General features: G+C 40.7%; 1 long non-coding RNA gene across 2 annotated transcripts in view; it reads left to right on the top strand.

Annotated features, from left to right (window-relative positions):
• LOC138947127 (uncharacterized) overlaps nt 1-2,599 on the top strand; it is a 3,388-nt gene extending 789 nt beyond the window's left edge. For both annotated transcript variants that reach the window (XR_011449558.1, XR_011449557.1), the window contains 2 exons: nt 93-173; nt 608-2,599. This is a non-coding gene — a long non-coding RNA (uncharacterized lncRNA). The remainder of the gene's footprint in view (nt 1-92; nt 174-607) is intronic.
• Nucleotides 2,600-10,000: the final 7,401 nt, after the last annotated feature.

Below are 10,000 nucleotides of genomic sequence, written 5' to 3'. Positions count from 1 at the left end.
CCCCTCCAGCATAATTCTGTTTTGATATATGCTTGATGTCTTCTGTTGTTTTAAAATTCATTGTCACTTCTAAATTGCATGCTTTATTGCAGAACGCTTGTGCATCTATCAAGAATGACAACTGCCTTTCACCGGAGCTCAGAGGGCTCGTCGACCAATTCAGTAATTGAAAAGTAAGTTTTTGAGTAAGGCGGTATAAAAAAAATCAGCTTGCAAAGTCCCAGTACCTGAAAGATCATTTTCATTCATAGTTTTCGAGCAAAAATACTGCTTTGTTGCACAGAGAGGCTACTGTTTACAAATATTTTAGGTACATGCCTGCCACTACAATATTTCATGTTTTTTAGGATCATTAATAGCACATGTCATAGTTGTAAGACATGATAAGGATTCATGAAAGTGGTTTGTCAACACGTTCTATAACGACAAATGGAATACAAAATTTAATATGTTCACATCCATTCATGTAAAGTGTAGTTTTTGGATTGTTGTCGTGTGTTGTTGGTTTTGATTGTGTGCATGCATCTACATCTTCAGTTTCACTCTTGGGTTGATTTCTGCTATATTTGTGTGTTTTAATTATAATATTTTATTTTCTGTGTTTTAGGTGCAGATCTGGAAGAGAAACTTCTGCTTCTTCATGACTGCCTAGTTCCCTGAGGCAAGGTTGGGAATGCTGCCAAGGAGAAGGCGTGGGCCAGGTACTACTCTGCTTTTTCAACCCAGCATTCAGGCATTACTGAGTTGACAGTATCCCCTGCAGTTTCAGCCTGGATTGCCTTGAACATGTTTATACTGTTGGTGTCTTAAAGGCCTATGAAGAAAAACTAGGGAACCAGTAAGTGCATTAGAAATCAAAGAGGATGAAGAGTACAATGCAAAGTATGTTGGAGTATGTGTTGCCAAAAAGCTAAAACAGAGAGTTTGGTGTCTCCAAAAGAGTGCGTACAGAGATGAGAAATTGCAGTGTTTGGAAGCCCTGACTTGCGCACCTGAATTCTACAGTGAAGAGAGTGAAACCACCCCTGACATGACAAGCATGCTGAACAAGGGCAAACTGACCTTTGTCAAGCCCAATGTATTGCAGATGTGTCTGTCCATGCAACACAAAGCAGAAATCTTAAACAGAATGAGGCAAAGCGTTGATGATATCAAATAACCAAAGGGAAGTAATTGCTCTTTATTCATACGACATGACTGTGTAATAGAGTAAGCGAGAGTTGTACAAAACCTTTTCTCCTGGCACCTGAGAGAATAACAAGCATTGAAATATACAAGCGACTTTCATCCTCTCGTGCCAGGAGAAAAGGTTCCGTACAACTCTCGCTTAATCTATTACACATGTCGTATGCATAAGGCCTAAAAAAAAATAGGTGTGGTTACGGTAACCCGACCTACCCTATTTTTTGGGGCCGACCCTATAACTTTTTATTACATTTGTCAACAAAAAAAACCCCAAAAAACCAAGAAAACGAGTGCAGAAAACGCAATGAAAGCGAAAGCGCCCGAGTCGCACACTTATTTCCCTGTCAAGTAGGTTTAATTTGTACACATTAGAAAAAAAAAGTGATTGCCTACCTTCCTACCCTATTTTTTTGGGCTATGTTACCGTAACCACACCTATTATTTTTTTTGGCCTAAAGAGCGATTACTTCCCTTTGGTGATTTGATGTCCATGGAACATATTTTCTGTGAAACCTGTGCATCAACACACAGGCAAAAGCAGATGACTTTATTGAACCATGCAGGAACAGTGATGCTGTTCTGGTGTGTTTTTATGACACTTTGTATTCATTTGATCTTTCACAAGCTGTTCAAGAAGACACTTTGCAAAATGTTCTGGTTTTTTTTAAATAAGACTCCACCACAAACTGAAGACAATGATGGACAAAATGAAATGTACATGGAAAGAAAAGACTGAGGAAAAAGCTGAAAACATACAATGTTGGACAAAATGAAATGCACATGGAAAGAAAGGAGTTTGAGGAAAAAGCTGAAAACATACAATGTTGAGAACAATCAGGAAGGATCTCTGTAGTGTGTTGTGTATGATCTTTCTTCATGCAGTACAAACTATCCTATCTGATCAAGTGCATGTACATTGAATTTGAACTTCTTGATTGTTGTCTTAGGTGTCGATTTTTGGTGTTAAAATCTGCTGTCGTTAAAATGTACTTCTCTTCCTATTTCAGTATTTGGTTCAGTATTGTATCACATGGCTTGTTCAGTGCCTGTTCTGTATTTTCATGAGTCCATGTAAATTTAAGTCTGCAACATGAAAATTTGAAACATATTCATTTTGCTATGGTTCAAACCTAATTCCTTTGTGTACTTGTTCAAGATATAATTTTGACAGCGAGATATTTTGCAAACAGTTTTTATTTCAAAATCAATTGTCAGCCACTTGATAAATGTCTTGCATCGATGCGTCTGATTGTTTTTATGTTGACCACTATGTACACTGGAATTTGCTTTGCTTTCCTAATAGAACATGTTCAGTCGCATACCAGCAACACTTTGTTATAACCTTGAATGGTTGAAAACGACGTTAAACACCAAATAAAGAAAGAAAGAAAGCAACACTTTGTTAACGTTTGAATGGAATTGGAAGTTGTATGAACTCAAAAAGAGCATATGTATCTTTGGTCACAGTGACACACACACACACCATACAGTGACAATTAATGCAGGGCCGGACTAGGGCTACCAGGGGGGGGGGGGGGGGGGGGTTATGGGGGTTGCGCAACCCCCCTCCCCCCCCTAAATATGTACCTCATTTATTTAAAAAAAATGTATTATTGTTTATTTTATGCCGTTTCATGCAAGGAGCGACCATTTTCCTATCTCAGAATATGACCTACCCTTCAGCTTAAGGGGGCGTCGCCCCCTGACCCCCACAAGGGGCAGAGGAACATCCCCCTGGACCACCATTGGCAACCTCCCCCCCTCCTCTTTGCTTAGTCCGGCCCTGTAATGTACCAACATTCACTATCTCACTCAGTCTCAATTCACACAATTTGACACAAGAAATATTCCTATTTATACACATGCATATATTTAATCAATAAAGTAGATACATTCTCAAACAAAGTTTCAACATGTTGCACCCAAATTAAAGCATAAATTCTTGTGACATTTAATCTAATTAATTAATTAACCGGAATTAATCAATGCTTTAATTTGGGAGTTTGAAATTTGTCGCAATAATTTCTTGGTCAAGTTTATTTACATTCTCTACTAAAGAGCTTTACAGTCAAATCCAAATTTCCACACCTAACCTATAAAACACAACATTCCAAATGAAATGAAAAAATCATTCTCTTGGCTCAGAATTGGCGTTGAATAATTGTAACACAAAGCGATTTACTGAAAATGTTACTTGTCACTCACTTCAACACTGTCGCCAAGCCAGTCTAAACTGCAGCACGCTGCTTCGGGGGGGGACTTTTTCCTTTACACTTTAAATCCAAACACCATCAGCTGCGTAGAAAAATCACTGAAAATGCTGACTCAAAGTCAAAGTCAAACCTTAACCAAGCTGGCCTCCAGGCTCCAGCACAACAACCTTAACCACCTGGTTCACCTCGTTCTTCGCGAGGCACCACGACTCGGGAAGCTGCTGTACATCATGACACAGTTCTTCAAAGTTGTAGTTGCAACAACCTCTGGCAATTCTGGTGCGGGACGGTATGTCTGAAAAAAAGCAGAACAATAAACCCTAAGTAAAACTAAATTTCTAGAGAAATAAGTCTAACTGTCCATACAAATAGCTGGATGATAGCTAATTAATGGCAGTTGATAGACGTTTGAAGTTGAACGATTTGGTGGAGAATAGGTCGACAAGCTCTCTGAGCTCCGGTGAAAGGCAGAAAGAACAAGCGTTATGCAATTTAGAAGTGACAATGAATTTAAAAACAACAGAAGACATCAAGCATATATATCAAAACAGAATTATGCTAGAGGGGAGAGAAAACAAATATATTGCACTGATCTTTTTGATGTGTTGATCTGACTTCAGTTCCTGCACCATTTTTAACTTCCATGCATGATGTAGTATTCAAATCAATCAATGGTTCAGTTATAATATATCACTTATCGGTTATTTCTTGAATATCTGTTGTTCCAGTTCTAAATTTTCATAGTCTTTTACATAGATCTGTCAATATTTTTACTTACTTTTGGCAATTCTTGCAGTTTCTTTTGTGGTGATGCTGTCATCTTTTCAGCGATTGAGATGTCGGTACTTTCCCCCTGAAAAAACAACAACAATGGAATAGAAAGGGTATCTATAAATCTACAGCCGAATTTCTAACATTCAGAAATTGTTCTGTTGCAAATTTGTCGGTTCGCTGAGCTAAAATAGTGGCCGATGTGAGCGAGATATCTGCAGAAAAACGATCTGCTGATCAGCTTGCGTGCACAGCTTCGGATTTACCAGTGTGTCAGATGCTCTCGCGTTTCAAGTGTTAAAAACAAAAATAATGACGTGCCGTCCACAATCAATCTTTATTGTTGATTCACATGACTCATTTCAATCATCAGCAATGATCTTTTTGTATTGCTTTGTTTGCTTTTCACATACCTCAGCCACAAACTCCACCTCCCCTTCGAAATTCTCCTTCTTCTCCATGTGTTGAAAGACTGCACCGGAAGTAAAGTTACTGTCAAAATCGTCTTTTCCGCTTTCCGCTACTTGGTGAGCGCGCGCAACGAGTTGGCGATCCCGTCAATACACATCTATGGTCTGAGAGAGAGAGAGAGAGAGAGAGAGAGAGAGAGGGAGCGAGGAGGGGGGGGGGGAGAGAGAAAGCGTGAGAGAGAGAGACAGACGGACAGACAGACGGAAAGCGACAAAGAATGTCGACAGAGACAAAGAGGGTGAGCGCGAGTACATAAAACAGTATAATAAATATACACACAAGCTTAAGGGGACAAATACAGTATTCGTTGACTCTGTAATTTTTGATCAAGATAATCATGACATTTTACGGAGATCGAAACAACAATTGCTCTTTGAGACCGCGTTTTCTGAGAGGACAGCACGTTTCACCCTGCAGTCCGGACTGACGATCTAACAGCGAACGACAAGAAGAAGAAGAGACCGCGTTTTCTGAGATCGGCTCACCAATACCAGATTTGTGACCCTCCACCACGAAATGAGTCGCATGTCACCTTTGCATGATTTTCATATTTTTACATTTTCCTAAAGAGTTTTTTATGCTCTTTCCAGTGGTGAAAACCGTTTTAGAAAAGAGGAAAAACTGTGTGAGTTATAAGCCTGTGACTAAGGTGACCCTCACACTGTTACCAGACACTCCCCGGACTTATATTAAGCCTAGCGCAGAACCGCGCGAGGTGACATGCGACTCATTTCGTGGTGGAGGGTCACATTTGTCCTTGTGCGGGGGTCACACTCACCCGATTTAAAATCTGAAGACTGTCACTTTTGAGGTTATGTGAAGGTCTAGGTACACCAAAACATCCCCAGATCATCAGTGATTTGTAGCCAGCACGTACCATACAATACAGCCAGGCGCATGGCAATCGCAATGCAAGAAAGCGTTCGTGTCATTGACAATTTCGAACACTTAACTCGGACCATTTGACCTACAGACCAGACATTTTGTGGAATGATTCTGGTAAAATCGAACTTAGTGCACACCAAGTATGAACATATTTGCTGACTCAAATTGACTGACAAAATGACACCCTTCCTGTTCAAGTCACACTTGCAAGCGACGCACACCATTTGGCAATGGCATGAACGCATTCCTAAATTCGAAATGCCCTGAACCTGCCTGTAATTTCATCTCACTTCTTTCGTTAATTTTATTTCTTCGTACTGATACATGTAGTATAATTGTGAAGCTCAGCGTATGCAATTGCAACGCACAGTGGGAGTCAAAGACAGATTCTTGCGTGTTTTTGATGAAATTCGCTGTCTTATTGTTATTGAGTTTGTTGTTGTTGATCATATTGAGTTTTCGAAGTTTGCCTATTTTTATTATAAATTCAACGACATGTCTGGCTCTTGTTTTTGATCCCTACCTTCTGTACCGTCTCTCAGATCAACATACAATGACTAATGATCCTGAATCACACACATTTTATAAGGCAAAATAAACAAGGGTTTAGGTGATTATCTTTGTTTTATGATTAGTTGATTAATATAAATTTGGCAGCAAGTAAAAACACGGCGTGTACTATCTTTTGCTGTAGGGCGTATATACTCATTGACTGGGCGACAGATTTAGCGCCTCACTGTCTTGGTGAGTAGGATGTTTCTACGGTTTGTACCCGGACGTAGGCAAACAGGGCCTTTGCGTGTGTGCGTGCGTGCGTGCGCGCTTGTGTGTGTGTGTGTGTGTGTGTGTGTGTAAGTTAGAGAGAGAGAGAGAGCGAGAGTGAGAGAGAGGAGCGAGGAGGGGGGGGGGGGAGAAAGCGTGAGAGAGAGGGAGAGAGAGAGAGAGAGAGAGAGAGAGAGAGAGAGAGAGAGAGAGAGAGAGACAGACGGACAGACAGACGGAAAGTGAGTAGCATGTTTATACGGTTTGTACCCGGACGTAGGCAAACAGGGCCTTTTATCATCCCCCACCCTCTCCGCGTGTTTGCTTTCTACAGTATATATTTGCGCTCTGACTGCTACACAACACGTACAACACTCAAATACTCCAGACAGTTACAAGTTCATCGGCAATTGAGCTATGGAAGAGAGTGCATTAAACTAAATGGAGATCTTCTTTCTGTACGACTTTCTCACTTGTGGAAAACGTTGGTAGTTTGAAAGGTCAACAAAAGCAGTAGAAACGATATCAACAATTCAACATCAACGACGACGAAGGTGACAACGACAACTACGACAACAACAAAAAGCAGCCGCAGTAGCAGCAAGAACAACGACAACATTATACACCGCCACTAATAGTACTACTGCTGTTATTGTAAGAACTACTACCACTACCACTACTACTACTACTGCTGCCGCTGCTACTGCTATTACTACCATTACTACTAAAATGACAACTCACTACTACTAATACCATCACCAGCACTTCCGTCGCACACACACACACACACACACACACACACACACACACACACACACTGACACACACACACACACACACACACACACACACAATTCACATGACCACATTCGAAAGGAATCAGTCCTTCTCTCCCCTTTGCCTTGCTCGTTTTGTTTGTTTGTTTACATGTTTTATGTTTAGTTTTCATGCAGAACTTCTGATCGAACGGACCGCTCAAGAAAAAAAGTACACATAAAAGGACTGGTTCTCACAATGACAATTACCAAAGCAAACTATAATCTACTTCCACATATGATTACATATTAAAGCACACAGAGATGCGCAAGAGGAATACAAGAGAAAAGGATGAAAGGGACAGAGACCTTCACAGGCAGACGCACATCCTATAACCACCGGTTAACATCAAGAGCAGAATAGTCCTCGCAGCGATCAGTTCAAGGGAGATAAGCTCACAGGGGGGCAAAGGGAGATAACATACCGGCGTTGTCATCACTCCCAAGATAGGCAGACGCAAACTTGAAATGCTTGGAATCCAGTGGATTACTGAAGTTTGGTCCAATGATACACATATATCCATGTGAAGGGGTGGTCATTGCTGTAGCCAAATGGTCAAGACTACTCCATCTCGGACGAATTCCGATGACCATTAACATTGACTCGAAGATATATTGTTCAGTCCAGTCGCCTTCCATTTAGCAGTCACGCTTACTGATACATGGGTGTAACCCCGTTCAATTTTTTTTTCACAGCTTCACCAGGCTTGGTCGAGAACAGATTCAGAAATTGCTGAAAAGTGAAATAGTTTTGCTTAATAAGACAGTTCCACGACTGAAAAGTCTTGTAAACCAAGTGTGCAGGGGAGATAAATAATGACAACCTTGTAAACCAAGTGTGCAGGGGAGATAAATACTGACAACCTTGTAAACCAAGTGTGCAGGGGAGATAAATAATGACAACCTTGTAAACCAAGTGTGCAGGGGAGATAAATACTGACAACCTTGTAAACCAAGTGTGCAGGGGAGATAAATAATGACAACCTTGTAAACCAAGTGTGCAGGGGAGATAAATACTGACAACCTTCAGGCATGAAAATTCTCCGTATTTTCCGTATTTTCCGTATTTTTGAAAAAAATAAACCGTATTTTTTTGTAATTTCCGTATTTTTCCTTTTTTTTGTTTGTTTTTTTTTAAATTTTTTTTTTTTTTTTTCTTTTTTTTCTCCCTAGTCATAGTTATAGTAAAATAGTTTTGGGGCCATGTTTGAATCCAATTTTAAGGCTCAGATAGCCCCAGATTGCACCAAATTGCACCCTTGAAAAAACAAATTTCCGGGGGAGCATGCCCCCGGACCCCCCTAGAAGTCTTGGCGCTTCGCGCCTGCGAAACTTGGCGCTACGCGCCTGCAAAACTTGGCGCTACGCGCCTTCGAATTTTTTTTTCAGTATTTTTTTTTTTTTCAGTTTTCATGCCTGAACCTTGTAAACCAAGTGTGCAGGGGAGATAAATAATGACAACCTTGTAAACCAAGTGTGCAGGGGAGATAAATACTGACAACCTTGTAAACCAAGTGTGCAGGGGAGATAAATAATGACAACCTTGTAAACCAAGTGTGCAGGGGAGATAAATACTGACAACCTTGTAAACCAAGTGTGCAGGGGAGATAAATAATGACAACCTTGTAAACCAAGTGTGCAGGGGAGATAAATAATGACAACCTTGTAAACCAAGTGTGCAGGGGAGATAAATAATGACAACCTTGTAAACCAAGTGTGCAGGGGAGATAAATACTGACAACCTTGTAAACCAAGTGTGCAGGGGAGATAAATAATGACAACCTTGTAAACCAAGTGTGCAGGGGAGATAAATAATGACAACCTTGTAAACCAAGTGTGCAGGGGAGATAAATAATGACAACCTTGTAAACCAAGTGTGCAGGGGAGATAAATAATGACAACCTTGTTGCCGAAGTGAGAAGCCACAAAAAGAAAACGATTCTTCAATGCTATGTTTTCTGTTATTTCATCTTACTGAATATATGTTATGTTATTTTACGCCTTGAATATGTGCGCGATATAAATTGCATAAAATAAAAATAAACAAATAAATCCCTGCGCTTAGAACTGTACCCACGGAATACGCGCGATATAAGCCTCATATTGATTGATTGATTTGTGTGTGATTAAACAAAACAATTGGAATGATTCCTTCCATTTTTGTTCACAATGTTTTCTTTTTAAAGACGGGCATTTGAGGTGTTTCTTACGTGCGTTTAGTAGTACAGTTCGCAGCGTAGAATTTAAATATCGAAGCAAAATCATTCAAAGTTGTACTTGAACTTACTTCACTGTCCAAACAAACAATAACATTGATCGGTTATATCTTAAGATCGTATGGGATATAACAATTGAAAGGAAAAGGGTTTTCAGGGCTCCCCACGGAAGCTCCTCCAAGTGCGTCCCGGGACCCCCACTTTTAATGTTTAAAGGGTCCATGGACCCCCACTGCAAAATTGTAGAGGGTCCCATGGGTCCAAAAGCCGAAAAGTCCCAGTGTACTTATAAAACATTGTGGTCACGTATTGTGTACTGCGAAGTGTCGTTTTCATTGGACGAGACGTATACAGTCCAAAAAACCGTTACGTACCTCAGGTACGCAATAGCGGACGATTACAGTCTGAAAATGGTGTCTACGGTACGCACGATAAAGGAAATGTAGTGCGTCCAAGGACCCGCTCCATACATTTCTAGTACGTGTTTTCGGCTTCCAGTGCGCATAGAACGCAGGGACGCGCGCTATGGGGAGCCCTGGTTTTAGATTGCATACCTTAACTGCTGTATCTTTTCTGTGGCGGTGAACATCAATTTCGCAACAACCAAACTGAACGGCCGTCAAAGTGTGTGTTTGTGTGTGAAAGGGTAAGAGGGTGGGGATGGCGGGATGATCCATGTTGA

Source organism: Littorina saxatilis, linkage group LG14, assembly GCF_037325665.1.
Source record: "Littorina saxatilis isolate snail1 linkage group LG14, US_GU_Lsax_2.0, whole genome shotgun sequence".
In the NCBI taxonomy this organism is placed as follows: Eukaryota; Metazoa; Mollusca; class Gastropoda; order Littorinimorpha; family Littorinidae; genus Littorina; species Littorina saxatilis.
Note: the sequence above shows the minus strand (reverse complement) of the source record. Positions and strands in the feature narration are given on the sequence as shown.